The sequence below is a fragment of the Silene latifolia genome, chromosome Y, assembly GCF_048544455.1.
Source record: "Silene latifolia isolate original U9 population chromosome Y, ASM4854445v1, whole genome shotgun sequence".
Taxonomy (NCBI): domain Eukaryota; kingdom Viridiplantae; phylum Streptophyta; class Magnoliopsida; order Caryophyllales; family Caryophyllaceae; genus Silene; species Silene latifolia.
In genome coordinates, this window is record NC_133538.1 from 287,138,251 (window position 1) to 287,161,363 (window position 23,113).

Below are 23,113 nucleotides of genomic sequence, written 5' to 3' on the forward strand. Positions count from 1 at the left end.
AACCAAGGTTATACTTTACAATAAACTTTACTATAATTCTCAATAATTGATTTTGTAAATTGAATACCTTGTAATATTACAATATTTGTTCTTTATAATCAATTCCTTTACAAAATTTCTCTGATGATTTGGAATCAATTTTGCAATTGTTGTGATTTTGTTCATTGAATTACCTTGCACTATTACAATAATTGCGTGAAAACTTTTACAATAATCAAGTAATTCTTTACAATAACCACAAATTTTACAAAAATTGCGTGAGAGCTTACAATAATCAATGTTATGCTTTACAATAATCAAGGTTATGCTTTACAATAACCACAGTTTTACAATAATTGCGTGAGAGCTTTACAATAATCAATATTATACTTTACAATAATCAAGGTTATGCTTTACAATAACCACAATTTTACAATAATTGCGTGAAAGCTTTACAATAATCAATGTTATGCTTTTGATGTGACCATTATTTGAGCATATTTAGTCCCCGAATTAGCCTTGTTCCCATGCTTTTAGTGCATATTTAGGTCATTTATTGTCTTTAGTCCTTTGTTTTGCATATTCTTTGAGGTTTTGATCCCTTGGTAGGAAAGGAGTGCAAACCTTGCATTTTCATGGCAAAATAGAGCTAAATTGATTGAATTCAATGACCAAGCATCAAAGAGAAGAAAAGACTAGAAGGCCTTTGTACATATTGTAGTAGTTGGGCAATGATGAGAAAAGATCCTTGCATCTCCGATGAAATCCCCAAGGATTGTATGAAGAAGAAGGAAGAAAAGAAGAAGGGAAGAAGCTGATCAAGAATCCGAGCGGATTGCCTACTGGACGCTCGTCCAAGACAAGGAATCCGAGCGTCTTCCTTAGAGGGACGCTCGTCCAAAAGACCCACAATCCGCCTGTCCAGCCCAAGAATCCGCTCGTCCAAAAGACCCACAATCCGCTCGTCCCGTGCCCTGGACGCTCAGATTGTGTTACAGCTATTCCGTTTTCTTCTTGTTCATGAAGGATGCGCATATCTCGGGAAAGACTAGCAAAAAGGAGACTCGCATATTTTTCTGAGAGGAGGGATTCCTCAAGGACTTAATCGTCATTTAAGCCCTTAGTAAACCCTAATTTGTGTACCTAATCCCCACTATAAATAACCCATTAGTCTAATTAGATTATCATGTTCTTATTATCAATCTTTAGTGTAGTTTATATCAATCTAATCTATCTTTAATCTTGTAATCAACTTTTAATCAAGTCTTAATACAAATCTCATTTCCTTAATCTCTCTTTTGTTCATCTTTCATTTTGGGTAATTGAAGATTATTTGGGTTATTATTGGTAGATTGACAACCTTTCAATCAATCATCAAGTACTTCTATTATTCTTTGCTTTATTATTGGAATCATTAGTAGGTACAATTCTCTTAATCCCTTTTTAATTATTGTTAATAATCTTCATTTATTCATCATGTTTTACTTTGTTGGTATGATTGACAACCTTGCTAGCATGTTCACCATGATAATGAGTGAGTAGTTTCCTTAATTAGGGTTAATTGGTAATTAGGGGAAACCAACATGGGATGATTGATGCTTAATTTAATATGTTTTCATAGTTTATTTGCTTGCTTGTTGTGATCTCAACTTATGCATATGTTATGTTTGATGAAATGCGAGCCTATGAATCCTTGCATTTTTTTACCCATCACCTATCTTTTCAATGAGACTTGTAAGACATAAATCAACTCGAGTCTCATTAGACCGTGCATATAGTTGAGTAGGGAAGATTAAGTCGACTTGTAGGTGTTGTACAATCTAATCGATTCGGCTCCGGGACCCAAACTTTTCTAGGATTGTAAGATATAAACCAACTCGATCCATCACAACAATAATTGCTTGCTTATAATTTGATAATATGTTTGTATGATCAATTCCCATGAATCTCCTATGACCCCTTGGCACCCTAGTGCCTTTTATCAATTGTTTACATCCCTTTTTAATCATCTTGCTTGTTTACTTTCATTGCTATTTAGTTTAGTGATCTTCTACTCAAACCCCAAATTGTGACACCCCTAGACACCGCTAGTTACAATTGAAAATCTCACTTCAATACCCGTCCCTTGGGATCCGACCTTTACTTGCCTCTTTACAAATAGTAGAGTTGTTTGTGGAGTTATAAATATTGTTTTGGTCTAGGTGCTCCTAACGACAAGTACCGAAAACTAAACCTCTCAAGAGGGCTCGACCAAAAATGGCGCCGTTGCCGGGGATGGTGTTAACTTGATTTAGATTGTCTTAGATTATTATTAGTTATGTCTTTCTTTGCCTTGGGGAAGTAAAACTCCTCAAGGTTTGTTCTAATTATTTTCAAGTTGTTTGATATTTTGCATGTCTAGAAGATCACAAGGTAACTTGTTACCCTTTTGATGCGTGTCATTTATATGATGTTTTACACCCTATTTTGCACGCCTTTCAGAGCTCAATTGTGTAGTTTAAGGCTACTATTTGTCCCGTTTCGTCTACTTTCGTATTTTATTGTAATATTGCAGATTTATGCGGAAATGAGTAGATAATTGAGCTAAATCCGTCCCCGAGTATCCTGCATTGCATTTGACGTGAAGTATTTACTCAAGGAACGAGCTTGGTGCGCATTTCGAGGCCCGAAAGACAAATCCACGAGAGGTTAGAAGTCAAGTATCAGCTACCTTGGTCGATCGACCGCTGTCCTTAGTCGATCGACCAGCCTACGACTTCCAGGAACTACTGTACACTGCAGTCCAGTCGATCGACCACTACCTTTGGTCGATCGACCAAGCCGCTATCTCAGACGTGAATTAAAAGATCGAGGAATAGCAAGCCCATAGTAGTTAGGTTTTGGCAATAAGAACTACGTTGTATTCTATATAACGTATGCTAGGTTTGGAGAACAGGGATTGAGTTTTTATCAGTTTTATGATCAGAAATTCTTTAGGGTTCATAGCTTATAATAATTTCCTTCAATAAAGTTCTTTCGCATTCGGTTTGATCTTTCCTCTACAACTCCCATACGCGGTATTCTTCTGTTCTGATATTTCGTTTTATTACTTTTATTCGTAGTATAGAATTGCTAAGATAGATCCCCCGAAGCCAATTTATTGTTCTATGTTAATCGTTCGTTTAATAAATTTAATCATGAATTCAGTAGTTAATTTCGTTAATTTTATTGTTGTTATCATTCCTAGTATGAGTAGCTAATTTCATCGTGCTAGGATGTAAGGGAACTGTATGATTAGGCGGCATTAGATTGTAGACCCTGAATCGCACGCCGGTCGATCGACTGGGTTCCCTAGTCGATCGACTGGCCACGTGAGCTGTATTTCGTTTTAATTGTTTTAATTGTTATTTTTGACGAATCGAATGCATGTGACTAGTTGAATGCTTAGTATATGACTGACCCATTAGATCGAAAGATAGGGAAAGTTGTTAGACTACCAATTAAAATGACTAAACTATGCTAAGATCGAAAGATAGGTAAAGTTTAGAATCTTTAGTCACTTTTCAGGACGAGAGTCAGTACTAGTGATATTAGGGACCCGTAGCGAGATCGAAAGATGCTACTTGTTAAGAGTGGGCCGAGAGACCTCTTGTTTTCCCGACTCACGTGATTTGTTTTAGACCTACCTAGCTGCTGCCGCCATAACTACAGTGAACCGACCATCTTAGTACCCCTTTTTATATTTGATTTTATACATTTCTTTAGTTTATCATTCATCAGTTATAGACCAATTCAATCAAACCACCACATCATTGTTACCTTGGAATAAATTTAGACAACTAATAATTACATCTGCCTCTCTGTGGTTCGACCCTGTTACCACTAGCTTCTGTTAGTTTTAATAGGTTTATAAATATTATTTTTGGTACTCACAACGACGGGTATCAAATTTTGCGCGCCGTTCTTGGGAGGCAATTGTTCTAATTTTTAGTTGATTTATTTTAGTCTGTTTCTTAGTTTAAGGGACATTCGTTCCTTAAACTATTCTCATATTCTTTTTGTAGTTTCTTCTTATGCGCATGTCACAGGGTGGTGAATTAGTACCTTTCAATCTAGAGATTGAGAAGACCTTGCGTGAGTTGATACGATCATCTAGAGTACTGCCGACAGAAGAAGAGCTGAGTACTCTGTCTAGTTACTACTAGAACGAGCTATACGAGGAGGATCCACCTTCATCACCCATTTCCACTTCTTCAGCTGAGACAGTCACATCTCCAGAATTTCCAGTCATGGCCGAAGAAGCGAGTATAGCCAGTCATTCAGAGCCGACAACTGCAAATCTATATAAGGGGTTCGAATTACCGGGGGCTGATAGAAAATTCGAACCGAAGCCTGCTTATATCAACTTGGTTGAGAGAAACCAATTCGGGGGTGCTGCAAATGAAGATGCAGCCAAGCATATGGAGATATTTATTGATTATTGCTGCTCTATACCCCCGCCGACCGGTGTGACCAGAAGATAAAGGAGACTATGTTTATATTCTCACTCCGCGATGCCGCAAGGGAGTGTTGAGAGATCCGGACCGTCCGCTAATGGGATCACCGACTGGAATTCTTTGGCCTTGGCATTCTACAAGAATTACTTTTCTGCCTCGAAGACGAATGCTATTAGAGCTCAAATCACGAGCTTTAAACAGGGTCCTGATGAGAACTTTCATGAGGCATGGGTCCGTTTCAAGAATCTGGTGCGAACCATTCCGCATCATGGGTTTGAGAAGTGGAGCCTGTGCAATCAGTTCTAAAATGGGCTCTATAACGATCAAAGGGCTATCCTGGACGCGACATCAAATGGCAGATTCCAGGAGAACACGGGGGAGACTAAGGGGTGGAAGATCATTGATGACTTGGCCACCCACAAAACCGAGTATGGGAATTCCAGGGGAAATCAAAGGAGAGCTGCTGAATCTCCTTCGGTAGCTGCATTAGAAGCTCTCACGGCGAGATTTGACAAGTACGAGTTGGGAGGAGCTTTAAAAGGGGGAATTTACCATGTAAATGCCGTTTCAGACGGTCCTTTCGTCTGTAAAAGATGTGGAGCTAAGGGACATGTTTCAGACAATTGTCCTAGTCCCTTTGAGTTTTGCGCTGCCTTTCAACATTATAGGCAGACAAACACATACTATGAGCCGAATGTCCACCCAAACTTGAGGTGGAGTAGCCAAAATGTCTTAATCCAACTCAACCTCCACAGTAGCAGCAACAGCAAAACTATGTGCCCCCTCATAAGCAACAACAGTTCCAAAAGCCTCCGTATGTCCCACAGCAGCAGTAACAAGCCCAAGGTTCTGATTTCAATGAGTTAAAGAATTTGTTGCTGAAGGAATCCCAGGCTAGAGAGGCCGGGATGAAGATTTTGGAGAGCCAAATTGCCCAATTGGCTAGCAAGAATACAACTCGAGCTCCGGGACATTTACCGACTCAAACTGATCAAAAGGAGACCCTTAATGCCATTACCTTGAGGAGTGGGTCTACCCTTGATAGGCCCATTATGGTTGAGGAAGTTACTGAAAAGGATGAGGCGGAACCAAGCAAGGAGAAGGCTATGACGAACAAAAAAAAGAAAAAGACGATCAGCAGGTATGTCAGTCGATCGACTGACATACCCAGTCGATCGACTGGTGCGCGACAACCAGAAGCTACTGTTCCTGTAGAGGTCAGTCGATCGACTGACCAACCTGGTCGATCGACTGAAAGTGCTGCTGATAGTGATTCTTTTCGTCCTCCAATGCCTAATAACTTGAGGGACCACTTGTTTCGGGGTACGACCGCCCCGAAAATATTGAGGGCAGACCGATGCCGATGGGTCCATTCGATTCAAGTATGACCCTTTGTCGATTAATGGTTCACATTTGAGACGGTTTGAAGAAGGGTCAAGCTACAACAAGGAGAAGGTTGTGGACTTCCAGCCTAAGTCCACCGATGCCGGCATGAGAGATTTAGAGGAGAGGGCTAAGTTTCTACTTTCAGCCCCCTATCCGGAGAGATTAGTGCCGACGAAGGAACAGGTATCATTTAATAAATTTGAAAATGTTATCTGTAGCTTAAATGTACAAGTTCCTTTTCTCGAGTTAGTAAATCAAGTTCCTGCTTATATAAAATTCATGAAACAACTTTTATCTAAAAAGAAGTCACTTGAAACTGTGCACACTGTCGCACTCACTGAGGAGTCATGCTCTTATTTCACCCATACTGCACTCCTTAAACTAGAAGACCCGGGTAGTTTTTCAGTCCCATGTAATATTGGCACCTTTCCTATTGAGAAAGCCTTATGTGACCTAGGAGCCAGTATTAGGGTAATGCCCTTGAGTCTTGCTAGGAAGCTCAAATTGACTAGGTTTGCAGTGACCAACATGACAGTACAGATGGCTGATCGCTCTACGGTTCAGCCAATAGGAGTCTTAGAGGACATCCCCGTGCAAATAGGGAAGTTTTCCTTCTCTGTTGACTTCGTTGTGCTCGATATGCCCGAAGATGCCCACATCCCTATCATTTTGGGTAGACCATTCCTGCACACTGCTGGTGCAGTTATTGATGTTGGTTTGGGTACTTTGACCTTTAAGGTAGGCAAGCATTCCATTGTCTTTGCCCATACAGCATGGAAGAAAGACCCCATGTGGCCTGTCACTTGCAATACGGTTTCTGAAAAGAAATCTTATTTTATACTTCCTGATATGCCTATCTCTACCCCTACTTCTGTTGCGACACCTCCGCCCCAAATTGGGAGCAAAGTGGAGGAAGACTCTTCTGTTTTAGATATTGCAGGAGCTGGTTTGGGGAAGGAAGAGCCACATGTTGCTCCAGTTGTGAAGGAGCCGATCGTTCAAAGAGGTGGTCTAGGATGTCTTAGCTATGGCACTGATGAAGAGCCTGAGGATGAGCCAGTCAAAGCGACGGAGTCTGATTTGGATTCCGACGAGTCAGAGGAGGTCATTGAGTGGGAAGATATCCGACATGTTAATCCGTTGAGCTTGACGGACGTCAGAATTGAGAAGAGTGCCACTGAGAAGATGAACACTGTTGAGGCTACCTCTTGTAGAGGAAGCCGATCAAGTGGGCCATTAAAGTGGTTGTTCTTGATCAACTATTAGTTGATTGAGACTTTTTCAAGAACTATAAACTTTATTGCTTTCGTTGAACCTTTTTATTTATTGTTTTGTGTGCGCGAGACTTCGCATTTTAAGTTTATTTGGGATTTTTAAACACTTTAGACTATTGCTTTGGGTTTTGCACAATTTTGGGCGCGGTATTATGTGCATTTGCAGGTTTGAAGACCATATTAACTCATGTTCTCGAGCTAATTCGAAGAAATTAGAAAGTTACAGCAGTAATTCCAGTCGATCGACCGCATAACATGGTCGATCGACTGAGGTGCGACTTCCAGGAGCTTCTGTTCCTGTTCACTTTGGTTGATCGACTGAGTAATGCGGTCGATCGACCGAGGACGCTGTTGTACCTGTTTACGATCACTCCCCTGCTGTGTTTGGTCGATTAGCGGAATTAAGGGAGTTTTCTACTCCACTTTATTTCCGTCATATATCTGATTTCTTCCATTTTCTTAATTTTGCACATAATTACCGCTTCAACATTGCTTTTTCGGTTTTATGCGTGGTATATGTTGTCTTTTCAGGTACTTATTGGTAGCACTGCTAGCTACTGAAACCTCCTAGCTCACGCTGGTTTGGGGAGGTTTCCTTTTTGCTGCGCTTAAAGTCTTGTGAGTTTCTAAGCCTTACTTCATGTCCTTTATAGTTTTTCTCGCAATTCCCGTTTTCCTTTTCTTCATTACATGATTTTGCACAATGGGGACATTGTGCGATTTGGTTTGGGGAAGAGTTTTGCGTTGCATTTCATTTGCTTGCATTCACGTTTACATTTTGTCTTGCATTGTTGTTTCATTGTTATTTAATTTCCCCATATATACAAAATTCAAAAATTCAAAAAAATTGAAAAATTTCAACAAAATTCAAAAAAAAATGCACGTTTATTTTAGCATATAGGTTGAGTCGGAACGGTAGGATTTCAATGATGACATTGCATTTGCATCTGTTTTTGCCTAAGCCTTGCTGATTGACATGTTATTAGTAGAATCATTTGCATAGTCTACGAGTTTTCGTTAAATTATTTTGCTGGACCTTAGACTTGACTTAGATTTCTGGCAAACTACATCATTTTCTGAGTTTTAGAGCCTATAACTGGTGTCATCTATGACCAGTTTATCTAGAATGTGAGTAGTTACTCCTTATGAGACGTGTTTCATTAATTTGCATAAATATGAACTTAATCTGCTTAATACCTGTATGCATTTGGTTTGTGGTTAGTTGACACATGTGGTAGAGGTCCCCTTTTCTCATTTTACCCATAAGCTCCACACTGCCAAAAATAGCCTTTTTGTCACATTAGTACATCCTACATTTAGCCTGCCCTTGTCAAGCTAGTAGTTTGGTTTTTGGGATTGTTACTACGTTTTTGGTGGCATATGCTCATTTTGAGATGTTGTTTGGAAAATGGAAGAGGAAAGAAAGGAACAAAGAAAAAAAAAGAGAAAAGAAAAATGATTCGAAAAAGGAAAAAAAAAAGAGTGTTGTACTGTAGACGCAGTCGATCGACTGCCAATTCTGGTCGATCGACCGCTACCCGAGAAGAAGAAAAGAAATCAATTCGCATGATTCAAGTCTTTATTCAGATGGCGATTTTTGCTCCCATGATTCATTTGTATCATATGGGGAGTTGATTTATTACGGAGATATAGCACCGTATCGGTTGAAGTTTGAGCAAGAAGTGGATATTGTCATATGGTTTTGTTGCGGTACTAGCTTGATCACCTGTACCCCCACATTCCCATAAATGTTTTGCCTTTCCTGCCCATTACCTCACATATCCCATATATACCTCGGCATGTGTCATGGTCATTTGTTCGGTTGGAATGCATATGTACGGTTGTAGAGATTACTTTTATATTATATTGCAGGCATGTTCTTGTAGGTCGTAGTCAGGTGAGTGTCACTAACAAAATGAATTCTTTATATCTTTCACATATATTCACCTTGTGCTTATTTGAGTGATTTGAGCGACCCGTGAGAGTCCAATTTGATAAGTCTCTGTAATTGACGGTTCAGCAGTTTTTGACGACTACATAACTCGTTTGCATGATTCATATTACTAATTGATTGTTAGTTAATGTATTAAATTGGTTTAGGCTGTTCAGTTTGCATTTCGCTCTGAGATTGAACTCGTTCCATTAGATTTTTAGGATCGAGTCTAGTTCTTGCTTGGGGACAAGCAAGGGTTTGGTTTGGGGAAGTTTGATGCGTGTCATTTATATGATGTTTTACACCCTATTTTACACGCATTTCAGAGCTCAATTGTGTAGTTTAAGGCTACTATTTGCCCCGTTTCATCTACTTTCGTATTTTATTGTAATATTGCAGATATATGCGGAAATGAGTAGATAATTGAGCTAAATCCGTCCCCGAGTATCCTGCATTGCATTTGACGTGAAGTATTTACTCAAGGAACGAGCTTGGTGCGCATTTCGAGGCTCGAAAGACAAATCCACGAGAGGTTAGAAGTTAAGTATCAGCTACCTTGGTCGATCGACCGCTGTCCTTAGTCGATTGACCAGCCTACGACTTCCAGGAACTACTGTACACTGCAGTCCAGTCGATCGACCGCTACCTTTGGTTGATCGACCAAGCCGCTATCTCAGACGTGAATTAAAAGATCGAGGAATAGCAAGCCCATAGTAGTTAGGTTTTGGCAATAAGAATTACGTTGTATTCTATATAACGTATGCTAGGTTTGGAGAACAGGGATTGAGTTTTTATCAGTTTTATGATCAGAAATTCTTTAGGGTTCATAGCTTAGAATAATTTCCTTCAATAAAGTTCTTTCGCATTCGGTTTGATCTTTCCTCTACAACTCCTATACGCGGTATTCTTCTGTTCTGATATTTCGTTTTATTACTTTCATTCGTAGTATAGAATTGCTAAGATAGATCCCCCGAAGCCAATTTATTGTTCTATGTTAATCGTTCGTTTAATCAATTTAATCATGAATTCAGTAGTTAATTTCGTTAATTTTATTGTTGTTATCATTCCTAGTATGAGTAGCTAATTTCATCGTGCTAGGATGTAGGGGAACTGTATGATTAGGCGGCATTAGATTGTAGACCCTGAATCGCACGCCAGTCGATCGACTGGGTTCCCTAGTCGATCGACTGGCCACGTGAGCTGTATTTCGTTTTATTTGTTTTAATTGTTATTTTTGACGAATCGAATGCATGCGACTAGTTGAATGCTTAGTATATGACTGACCCATTAGATCGAAAGATAGGGAAAGTTGTTAGACTACCAATTAAAATGACTAAACTATGCTAAGATCGAAAGATAGGTAAAGTTTAGAATCTTTAGTCACTTTTCAGGACGAGAGTCAGTACTAGTGATATTAGGGACCCATAGCGAGATCGAAAAATGCTACTTGTTAAGAGTGGACCGAGAGGACCTCTTGTTTTCCCGACTCACGTGATTTGTTTTAGACCTACCTAGCTGCTGCCGCCGAAACTACAGTGAACCGACCATCTTAGTACCCCTTTTTATATTTGATTTTATACATTTCTTTAGTTTATCATTCATCAGTTATAGACCAATTCAATCAAACCCCCACATCATTGTTACCTTGGACTGAATTTAGACAACTAATAATTACATCTGCCTCTCTGTGGTTCGACCCTGTTACCACTAGCTTCTGTTAGTTTTAATAGGTTTATAAATATTATTTTTGGTACTCACAACGACGGGTATCACCTTTGATCACGAAATTGAAAGGACTTTGGCAAACAATAGAAGACTTGCTAGAGGTACTTTGAGAGGTATTGGTGAGGTTATAGATATTCAACCAAACGCTATTGAGTTAGTCAACCCTTTTGCAAGAGAAGGTGAGGAGAAACCAACACAAAATCCAACATAAAATCAACCCACAATGCCTAAATTTTCATCACATTCCGTACCAACCGAGGAGAACCTACCCAATGGTACTCCCACACCACAACACTTAACCGGAAATTTCATTGCCAAATCCGCATTTATCCAATTAGTCGAAAGAAGCCAATTTGGGGGGATGCCTAGTGAAGACCCTCACTCTCACATGGAGACTTTTTGTGACTATTGTGATGCGATTTCTCAAACAGGTGTAACTCAAGACCAAATTCGATGGGTCTTATTTCCTTTTTCTCTAATTGGCACCGCAAAACAATGGTTGAAAGGCCTTGATAAGACTACTCTCGGAATTGACTCTTGGAAAAAATTGGCTCTAGCTTTCTACAAAAAGTTCTACCCACCGGAAAAAACTAACATGCTAAGAGCTCAAATTACGGGCTTTAAGCAAAGAGATGAAGAATCTTTGTATGAAGCTTGAGAGCGATTCAAGGGAATTTGTCGCTCATGTCCTCATCATGGACTTAGCGAGTGGTTCTTGGTACAACAATTTTGGAATGGTCTTTATGAAGACTCAAGAAACATTCTCAACATGGGATCAAATGGTATGTTCACCGAAGTTGACGATAATCAAACTTGGAACAAGATTGAGGAAATGGCGGTCCATAATTCACAATATAGTAGACCTCGCAAGGCTACTAGAGGAGGAAATCATGAAGTGGACTCTATTACTCAATTGGGTGCTCAACTTAGTGCCCATATTGATACCATCAATTTGAAGTTCGAAAAAGCTATGGCTAGACTTGAAGAAGCCTCAAAATCACCAAAACATCATGTTAATGTCATGACGACATCTTCATCAATCCCAAGTGGGATATGTGAGATTGTGGAACTTTGGGACATAACCAAAGTGAATGTAGGGGAACAAATGAACAAGTGAATGCTTTTCAAGCATACAAGAGTGGCACCCCTTATTCAAATTATTACAATAAAAACACCAAATTCCACCCAAATCTCTCATACAAAAGCCAAAATGTTCAAAACCCTCAACCAACATACACCCCACCTCCCATGAGAAACCAAAACCAAAGACTCTTTTACAACCAAGACCAAGGTTACCAAAATCAAACTCCATACAATCAACAAAATGACAAAGGTTTTGATGTTCAAAAAGCGGTCCTCCAAATGCAAAATAATCAACAAGAGTTTTTCACTCAAATGCAAAAGGATAGTCAAGCAAAGGAAATCACCATCAACAACATTCTAGCCCATACCAAAATGTTGGAAACCCAATTGACTCAACTAGCATCTTCAAATTCTCAAAGACAAAAGGGGCAATTACCACCTCAAAGTAATCCCCCGAGACATGAAACGGTTAGTGCCATTCACTTGAGCAGTAGTACGTGGTATGAAGCACCAAAGAAGCAAGTTGAGGATGAAGTTGTGGAAGCTAGTGACAAAGAAGAAGTTGTGTAAAACTCCAAGGATGGAGAACCATCAAAAGAAGAAGTTTCAAAGAAAAATGAAGACAAGGCCAAGGGGAAGGGACCCATTGTGATTAGACTTTCTTTTCCAAGTCGTCAAGCTAAGCCCAAATTTGATGACCAACTTAGAAAATTTATTGAAATTTTGAAGAATTTGGAAGTCTCGATCCCTTTCACGGAATTAATCAACACGTGCCAGCCTATGCAAAGTACATGAAGGACATCCTTACGAAAAAGAAGTCAATCCGGAAGCTTGAGACTATCGCCTTCACTAAGGTGAGTAGTGCAATCCTTCAAGGGACTTCACCTCCGAAACTTAAAGATCCGGGAAGCTTCTCAATACCGTGTACCATTGGCGACACAACGATCAACAAAGACCTATGTGATCTAGGGGTTAGTGTGAGTGTTATGCCGTATTCGGTAAGTAAAAGGTTAGGGATAGGAGAGCTTAAATGTACCAATATCACACTCCAAATGGCCGATAGATCGACGAAGACACCATTAGGGATATGGGAAGATGTTCCCGTAAAGAGTTGGGAAATTTTTCATCCCGGTGGACTTTGTCATTGTTGACATGGAGGAAGACTCCAATATTCCAATCATTCTAGGTAGACCTTTCTTGCACACCGCGGGTGCGGTGATAGATGTGAAGCATGGAGAGCTCACTCTAGAAGTGGGAGATGAGAGCATAACTTTCAATCTTGACAAGACCATGAGAGCTCCCCGTTTGCATGAACCATGTTTTATGGTTGATCATTATAGCCGGAAGGATGATAGGAAGAAGTCGGAATTCCAATGGAAAAAGAAAGTTGATGATGCTCCATCAAAAGAGCAAGAGAATAGTGACAAAGAGAGCTTGAAAAGCTCACCCATGACAAGTGAAGAGGATGGCCTTGTTGACCAAAACCAGAAAGGAGGAGAGTTGTCTCTATCAACTCAAGAGATTTTTAATGACCAAGTAGACGAAGTTTGCGGTCTTTGGGACAATGAGTTTGAGGGGATTTTCAATCCCTACATTGGTAATGCTACCAATCAAGACCAACATGAAGGACAACAAGTGCAAAGATCTATTGAGGATCTTTATCATGACAATGAACAAGCTTTTGACTACTTCTTCAAGGTGTTGAGTAACATCAACAACACCTTGAACATGCCCCCATGACATCTCACTAAGGATGAGAGTTTGGTGGAGTCCTCTCCAAACCACCATTTGTTAATATTTCTAACTCCCTAACTTGCATTTTAATTCATGCATTGCATTTTTGTCATTTTTGGATTTTTGTGCCTTGATCAAGATATTCATCATTTTTGAGAGAAGTGAGGGAGGGACTAATGATTTTATTGATGTGTAGTGCTTTAACTTAGTGTGGGGATAGCAATTTCCTAGGCTATTCATGCCTTTGTAGTGCCCCTACAATGAAGAACACGGGATTTGAAGAATGAAAATGACACGGGTTATGCAAGTGCACGGATGGACCTGAATCCGGGTAGACCAGGAGGAATCCGAGCGGCTTAACGTGAATCCGCTCGTCTTAGAGGAATCCGAGCGTCTGTGGAGGAATCCGTCCGTCCAAATGAGCTGCAAAATGAAAAATTTTGGTCTGTAAGAGAATCCGAGTGTCCCAGCTGAGAAGACGCTCGTCTGAAACTGGCCGCTCGTCTTTGTAGAAAGACGCTCGTCTTTTTGCCAGTGCAGATTAAGAAAAGTTCATGTAAGAGAATTCGCTCGTCTTTGAGGAAAGCCACTCGTCCCACATTCAGAATCCGCTCGTCTTCACTGAAAGACGCTCGTCTTTAGGCGAGTTTTCCTGAAGCCAATTTGAGCAGAATCCGAGCGTCCCGACAGGAATCCGCTTGTCTTCCCCCTGCTGTTTTGAATTTTTCGGGTGTTTTAATACACCTTCCCACATTCATTTCATTCATTCATTCATTCAAATACTACCCATAAACCCCAAAACCCCAAAACGCTCATCCTCTCCATCACCAAAAATAAGATTTCCTCAACCAAATTCAACAAAATCAAATTCAAACTTCCTTACAACAACAATTAATCACTCCTTTTGCAACAATAATCAATCCAAGCACCAAAATCTTCAACCTTTGAGTCGATTTTTTAAATACAAAGACAAATCCTTTCATCTTATATCGATTTGTGTATAATTAGAAATTGAAGATTTTCAATCTTTTCTTGGTGTAATCAACAATGGCAAGAACAAAAGGAGCAACAAAGGCACTCAAGGCAAAGACACTTTCGAAAAGGCAACAAAGCCTTCAAGCAAAGAAAGCTTCAATGGCTATGGTGGTCTCTAATGCAAACTTGGAAGTTCAACAACAACAAGATCCTCCCTTGGAAGCAACAACAACAACAACTCCGGAAATCGCTCAATTATCCAACTATCCGGAGGTAATTTTCATTTCCAACTCCCATAGGGATACATTTGCCAAGTATGCTAAGAAAGCCATTTTGCCCACCAAATTCATTTGTGAAGATGCCTTGACCAAATTGGGTGTCCTTGAACAAACAAAAACCTTCTTTGAAGCCATGGGTTTGGGTAAATTGTTCACCATAAGAGAATTGACATACCCCTCCCTTACCTTGGAATTCTTAAGTTCATTGAAAGTGACTAAGGTAGAGACTAGAGAATACATCGAGTTTCGTCTTGCGAATATGAATAGGCGCATCACCTTTGATGTTTTGAGTAAGTTATTAGGCCTTAGTGATACACCATATTATCACAAGATGCCCGAAAAGTATGACCCCGCTCCTCTTTGGGAGGCGATTTCCGGGAAGAAATTTGTGAGCTTTCATGCTTGTCGCGCTCTATTAGTCCACCATCCAGGCATTAGAGTGTGGCACAAGGTCATCGGGAATACTATAATAGCAAGAAAAGGCACTAATCACTTTACCAAGCTCGATTGTGTTCTACTTAAGTCGGTCTTAAATGTCGGAAGGGAATTCACTAAGCCCTATAATGCTCTAAGGCTTTTGATGGAAAGATGGCTTAATGTTGATTGTGGCAAGGAAGGCACCACTCATATTGTAAATGGAGGTCTAGTTACTCTCTTGGCCAAGCACTTTGACGCAAATTGCAACAAGGATAACACCTATGTGGCGATCAAAGGGAGTCATCTCATTGACATGGACGCCATGATTTACAAGTATAAGTGGGTCAAGCATAACTCTCTTGACACCAACTATGGGTGGCTAACCAATGATGCTAGATCTTTCACTTTGCCTTCCAAGATATGCTGATTAAGTGCTCATCGAACAAACTACCTTCTTCCACTATCCAAGGGCGCCGAGTACATCATCCGTCAACAAAGGGACGAGATTGAAGAGCCCTCCTCCTCCATTTTCACACCACCCTACCCATTCAAATATCAAGAGTTCAAACCCGAAGATGTTGAAGTGGGCAACGATTACATGACTCTCCTCATGAGAGAGATGCATAAACAAGCTTATAATGATAGATGTCAATGGATCGGATTCGGATCGGTTGAAGCTTCACCCGCATCCATCCATCACATTAAAAAGCTCATCCAACCCATCCATCATCCGCGAAACTTATCATCCATCACCCGTCCATCCATCATCCGTGGATGAAACGGGTGGATCGGGTGATATATGGATGATGATTTAATTATATTTATAAGCCTAAAAAAGTATTGAATTTTATTTCACCCAAAAATATGTAAGGTAAATTAGTATTAGACCAAGTGCTTTAAAAATCTTGTAACTTATGTTTGCTTGAACATATAAAAAGTAAGTAGATTAGTATTGGGTAGCTTAAGATTTATATAAATATGTATTTTTTTCAAAAAAGGAAGAATATCGGGTGGCGGATGGATGACGGGTTGGATTTATCTTCATCCGTCATCCATCCGTCATCCATTTATTTCATCCATCATCCATCCATCATCCATCATCCATTTATTTCGGGTTTTCGTCCGTCCATTTAAATCGGATGGATGGATATTTAGCGGGTGCGGGTGAGATTGACATCCCTACTTGGCCCAATATCCACCCCTCCTTCAAGTAGCTAGGCAAGGACTACTTGATCCATCATGTCCTTTGCCTAGTTGGGCGGATAGGGAAGTCTTCTTTCCAAGCACATCTAGGGGTGAAAGACCGGGTGAAGATGAGGTTGTTGATGATAAGGGTGTTGATGAAGAGGTAGATGAAGAAGAAGAGGCTAATGAAGATGATGAAGGAAGTGAGCAAAATCAAGGAAGTGAAGAGGGGAGTGAAGATGATTCCACTTCCATGGAGGAAAATGATGACAATGATGATATGATGGAGGACTAGTAAACTTTGGAGGCTCCTACCCTCTTGAGGCTTGCCTACTTCTTTCTTTGTTTTCTTTATTTTATCTTGATCATAGTTTGGAGAGTCCTAGCAACATGAGGACTAACACCTTGGCCCCATTGAGGTGTTCTTTTTATTGTTCCCATTTGAAAAATCCAAAATGACAATATATAGTTTCATGCATTGCATCTTGTGTGCATGAACTACCCCAAAATTTAAGACATTAGAAATAATGTCTATCTCGGTTTGGGGAAGTACATGAATACGCAACGGGAGGTAATCTAAATTACGCTCTCCGTCATAAACAAAAACCCATGCATCATGTAGTGTAGCCTATTATAGCTTGCATTTAGTATAGAAATCATGCATCATACTTGCATATTTTTCTATCATATTGGCCATTGAGGACAATGCCCATATTAGTGTGGGGATGGGAAATTCTAAATTAATTTTTATTCAAAAATTCAAAAATTTCAAAAAAATTGAAAAAATTGAAAATCCAAAAACAATTTCATTTCCTTTGTAGTGTAGTCTTGTGTATATATTGTTTGTATATATTATGTTTGTCTATCCTTGTTCACATTGATCGACTACGAAACATCCGAGACATGAGGATATTGAAGACCACATGTTATGATCTTTCCAATCTCCTTTTTCCTCTTTATGTTAATGACTATGTGGCTTTATTTTGATTGATGCGGTATAAACAATGTGAATTTAGGACTTGCATTTAGATTATTTGGCATATTAGTTGGTAGAATCATATGCATTAGGATGTATATATGTTAGTTACATCATGGCATGTAGTTTGCATGTCAGAAAATTTTGCGAAACCGTCTACTTGGGAAGCTTGACAAGTGTATATAGGCCATAGTAGATGCTTTTTCTTCTTAAGACTTTGTTTGTTAGAATACTTGTAAAACACCTTAGGATGTGTCATGCTAGTATCCTTTGACCCATGGATTAAGGCCTAGTCAAGAGTACCTTGTGGTGTGATAACTCCTTGGCTACCGTTTATTCCAAGGTGACCCTTGAAACCACGTAACCATCATTCATCCATGTTCTACCATACATTTTGTCATCAAAGGGAATGGGCACAAAAAGAAATTAATTTGAGTTCAAGAAATGAAAAGAAATGAAAAGTGAAAGAAAGTTTGCAAAATGCATCAAAAGAAAAGAGGAGTAACAAAAATAAAAACTCCTATGCTTCAAATATAAGGCACCCTCACTACATATTGGGTGACTTTGAAAATGTTCAAAAGAAAAATGCAAAAAATTGAAAGTTGTCAAGTGTTGAATTGCCAAAAATCAAAAGAAATTGCAAAAGAAAGTGTTCTCAAATGTTATATGCCACAAGAAATTGGGGGAAAAAACAAAAACAAAAGCAAACTCCCAAATGAAACTCAAATTCTATCGATCCCTTTATCCATCGTATCCATTTTTGTGCATGGTAGAGAGGGGACGACCCTTCTTCTTGTCTAGGCAAGAGGGGGAATTCCGCGATCCCCCAGTGTTTCTAACACCATAGGGAGTCTACTCTTGACAAAAGCATTTAACGATTGAGGACAAAGGTACCCTAGCTTGACACAATTTGGAAGTGATTTATTGGTATCCTTCTAAGCTTAGTAGTGTGAAGAAATTGCACTATGAAGGATTGTGTACCGTTGAATTGCTTCCCTTGTAGATAATTTCCGTCACTTAGATGAGGAAAGTGGCTATTCTTTTGTAGATGCATCCATTACTTGATTTTATGTGCTTTAATGTTTGGATGTGTCGCCATTTTGGCAAGACCCACCTTGCCTTGCAAGAAGGCATCCTACCTCATGGTTGTCTTGTTGTGAGTTGAAGGGACGAAGTGAGACCCGATAATTGTCTCATATCGGCTATGCTATTAGGTTAGTTTAAATAAAGGTCCTAGTTTTTGTCACCTCTTTACTCGGGACGAGTAAAGGTTCGGTTTGGGGATATTTGACGTGACCATTATTTGAGCATATTTAGTCCCCGAATTAGCCTTATTCCCATGCTTTTTAGTGCATATTTAGGTCATTTATTGTCTTTAGTCCTTTGTTTTGCATATTCTTTGAGGTTTTGATCCCTTGGTAGGAAAGGAGTGCAAACCTTGCATTTTCATGGCAAAATAGAGCTAAATTGATTGAATTCAATGACCAAGCATCAAAGAGAAGACAAGACTAGAAGGCCTTTGTACATATTGTAGTAGTTGGGCAATGATGAGAAAAGATCCTTGCATCTCCGATGAAATCCCCAAGGATTGTATGAAGAAGAAGGAAGAGAAGAAGAAGGGAAGAAGCTGATCAAGAATCCGAGCGGATTGCCTACTGGACGCCCGTCTAAGACAAGGAATCTGAGCGTCTTCCTCAGAGGGACGCTCGTCCAAAAGACCCACAATCCGCCCGTCCAGCCCAAGAATCCGCTCGTCCAAAAGACCCACAATCCGCTCGTCCCGTGCCCTGGACGCTCGGATTGTGTTACAGCTATTCCGTTTTCTTCTTGTTCCATGAAGCATGCGCATATCTCGGGAAAGACTAGCAAAAAGGAGACTCGCATATTTAACTGAGAGGAGCGATTCCTCAAGGACTTAATCGTCATTTAAGCCCTTAATAAACCCTAATTTGTGTACCTAATCCCCACTATAAATACCCCATTAGTCTAATTAAATTATCATGTTCTTCTTATCAATATTTAGTGTAGTTTATATCAATGTAATCTCTCTTTAATCTTGTAATCAACTTTTAATCAAGTCTTAATACAAATCTCATTTCCTTAATCTCGCTTTTGTTCATCTTTCATTTTGGGTAATTGAAGATTATTTGGGTTATTATTGGGAGATTGACAACCTTCCAATCAATCACCAAGCACTTATATTATTCTTTGCTTTATTATTGGAATCATTAGTAGGTACAATTCTCTTAATCCCTTTTTAATTATTGTTAATCATCTTCATTTATTCATCATGTTTTACTTTGTTGGTATGATTGACAACCTTACTAGCATGTTCAACATGATAATGAGTGAGTAGTTTCCTTAACTAGGGTTAATGGGTAATTAGGGGAAACCAACATGGGGGATGATTCATGCTTAATTTAATATGTTTTCATAGTTTATTTGTTTGCTTGTTGTGATCTCAACTTATGCACATGTTATGTTTGATGAAATGCGAGCCTATGAATCCTTGCATTTTTTTACCCATCACCTATCTTTTCAATGAGACTTGTAAGACATAAACCAACTCGAGTCTTAATAGACCATGCATAAAGCTGAGTAGGGAAGATTAAGTCGACTTGTAGGTGTTGTAAAATCTAATCGATTCGGCTACGGGGCCCAAACTTTCCTAGGATTGTAAGATAAAAACCAACTCGATCCATCACAACAATAATTGCTTGCTTATAATTTGAGAATATGTTTGTATGATCAATTCCCATGAATCCCCTATGACCCCATGACACCCTAGTGCCTTTTATCAATTGTTTACATCCATTTTTAATCATCTTGCTTGTTTACTTTCATTGCTATTTAGTTTAGTGATCTTTTACTCAAACCCCAAATTGTGACACCTCTAGACACCGCTAGTTACAATTGAAAATCTCACTTCAATATCCGTTCCTTGTGATCCGACCTTTACTTGCCTCTTTACTAATAGTAGAGTTGTTTGTGGAGTTATAAATATTGTTTTGGCCTAGGTGCTCCTAACGACAAGTACCGAAAACTAAACCTCTCAAGAGGGCTCGGCCAAAAATGGCGCCGTTGCCGGGGACGGTGTTAACTTGATTTAGATTTTCTTAGATTGTTATTACTTGTGTCTTTATTTGCCTTGGGGAAGTAAAACTCCTCAAGGTTTGTTCTAATTATTTTCAAGTTGTTTCATATTTTGCATGTCTAGAAGATCACAAGGTAACTTGTTACCCTTTGATCACGAAATTGAAATGACTTTGACAAAGAATAGAAGACTTGCTAGAGGTACTTTGAGAGGTATTGGTGAGGTTGTATATATTCAACCAAACGCTATTGAGTTCGTCAACCCTTTTGCAAGAGAAGGTGAGGAGAACCCAACACTAAATCCAACATAAAACCAACCCACAATGCCTAAATTTTCATCACATTCCGTACCAACCGAGGAGAACCTAACCAATGGTACTCCTACACCACAACACTTAACCGGAAATTTCATTGCCAAATTCACATTTATCCAATTAGTCGAAAGAAGCCAATTTGGGGGGATGCCTAGTGAAGACCCTCACTCTCACATGGAGGCTTTTTGTGACTATTGTGATGCGATTTCTCAAACCGGTGTAACTCAAGACCAAATTCGATGGGTCTTATTTCCTTTTTCTCTAATTGGCACCGCAAAACAATGGTTGAAAGGCCTTGATAAGGCTACTCTCGGAATTGACTCTTGGAAGAAATTGGCTCTAGCTTTCTACAAAAAGTTCTACCCACCGGAAAAGACTAACATGCTAAGAGCTCAAATTACAGGCTTTAAGCAAAGAGATGAAGAATCTTTGTATGAAGCTTGGGAGCGATTCAAGGGAATTTGTCGCTCATGTCCTCATCATGAACTTAGCGAGTGGTTCTTGGTACAACAATTTTGGAATAGTCTTTATGAAGACTCAAGAAACATTCTCAACATGGGATCAAATGGTATGTTCACCGAAGTTGACGATAATCAAACTTGGAACAATATTGAGGAAATTGCGGTCCATAATTCACAATATAGTAGACCTCGCAAGGTTACTAGAGGAGGAAAGCATGAAGTGAACTCTATTACTCAATTGGGTGCTCAACTTAGTGCCCATATTGATACCATTCTTTGAAGTTCGAAAAAGCTATGGCTAGACTTGAAGAAGCCTCAAAATCACTAAAGCATCATGTTAATGTCATGACGACATCTTCATCAATCCCAAGTGGGATATGTGAGAATTGTGGAACTTTGGGACATGACCAAAGTGAATGTAGGGGAACAAATGAACAAGTGAATGATTTTCAAGCATACAAGAGTGGCACCCCTTATTCAAATTATGACAATGAAAACACCAAATTCCACCCAAATCTCTCATACAAAAGCCAAAATGTTCAAAACCCTCAACCAACATACACCCCACCTCCCATGAGAAACCAAAACCAAAGACCCTTTTACAACCAAAACCAAGGTCACCAAAATCAAACTCCATACAATCAACAAAATGACCAAGGTTTTGATGTTCAAAAAGCGGTCCTCCAAATGCAAAAGAATCAACAAGAGTTTTTCACTCAAATGCAAAAGGATAGTCAAGCAAAGAAAATTACCATCAACAATATTCTAGCCCACACAAAAATGTTGGAAACTCAATTGACTCAACTAGCATCTTCAAATTCTCAAAGACAAAAGGGGCAATTGGAGGTCTGTAAAAATCAGATTTTTCCCAATCTTCATGCAACGTATGGTCCAGCACATCAACCGTCTTGTTCATAAAGTTCACATAAACACAAAAGTAGTGCTTTTCTCAGGACAACGAGATGAAGACAAGGTCCACATCGATCTCAGAGTTTACAACGTTTTCACCTAAAAAATAGTTCCAAAACTGCACAACCTTGTCTTTCTGGCTGTCAGGTGGGACTTCAACACCCTCTCCTTGTTCTAGTATGTCTTCAAAGATTCCCTATAATACCATCAAAGTGAAGAAAATTGAAGATCAATGATAAACATTATATAATAACTGCACAATGAAAAACAATTAATACCATATGTTGTGTCCCAAGGAACATCATCATTGGCGCTTCTTTTTCTTTAACCTCCATGTAATTCAACAAAATTGACCAGGCGGCTATTATGCGCAACTCAGTGTAATTATCAAGCTTTGTATAAAGAATATCAGACCTATCCAAGATAGCATTTCCCGCAGAAAATAAAAGCTCACTGCAAGGAGTAAAAAAGCTTAGTAATATTAAACTACAAGTAATGTATAGAGTAACTGAGTTTTCATTTGTAGAAAATATAAAATAAGTCACTACTAGATACAATAACGGAGTTTTCATAATACAATAACTAGGTTAGATTAATACAATAACCGAGATGTAATGTTTACAACAACTGCATTTGTAAAAAGATAGAATAATTGAATTTGTATAATACAATAACTGCAATACAATATTAAAATAACTGCATTACAGTAAAAAAAAATTAGTCATATAAAAATAACTGGAGTATAATGTTACCGTATTTTTAAAAAAATTACGTACTAAAACAACAAAACAAGAACAAATTGAGTTTGAAAAATAGAACATACTCATTTGCAAGATTGTAATAATCCAAGAAACAATAATCAACAACTTGTTTCTTCACGCTTGGCATAGCACGTGTATATCTGCTGTTAGCCCTC

At 39.1% G+C, this 23,113-nt stretch overlaps 2 non-coding genes across 2 annotated transcripts; both read right to left on the reverse strand.

Annotated features, from left to right (window-relative positions):
• Positions 1 to 11,367: 11,367 nt before the first annotated feature.
• On the reverse strand, positions 11,368 to 11,474 carry LOC141637074 (small nucleolar RNA R71). Its single transcript, XR_012541636.1, has one exon. It is a non-coding gene; the product is annotated as a small nucleolar RNA R71 (small nucleolar RNA).
• A 9,734-nt stretch (positions 11,475 to 21,208) lies between these two features.
• LOC141634580 (small nucleolar RNA R71) lies at positions 21,209 to 21,315 on the reverse strand. Its single transcript, XR_012539307.1, has one exon. It is a non-coding gene; the product is annotated as a small nucleolar RNA R71 (small nucleolar RNA).
• Positions 21,316 to 23,113: the final 1,798 nt, after the last annotated feature.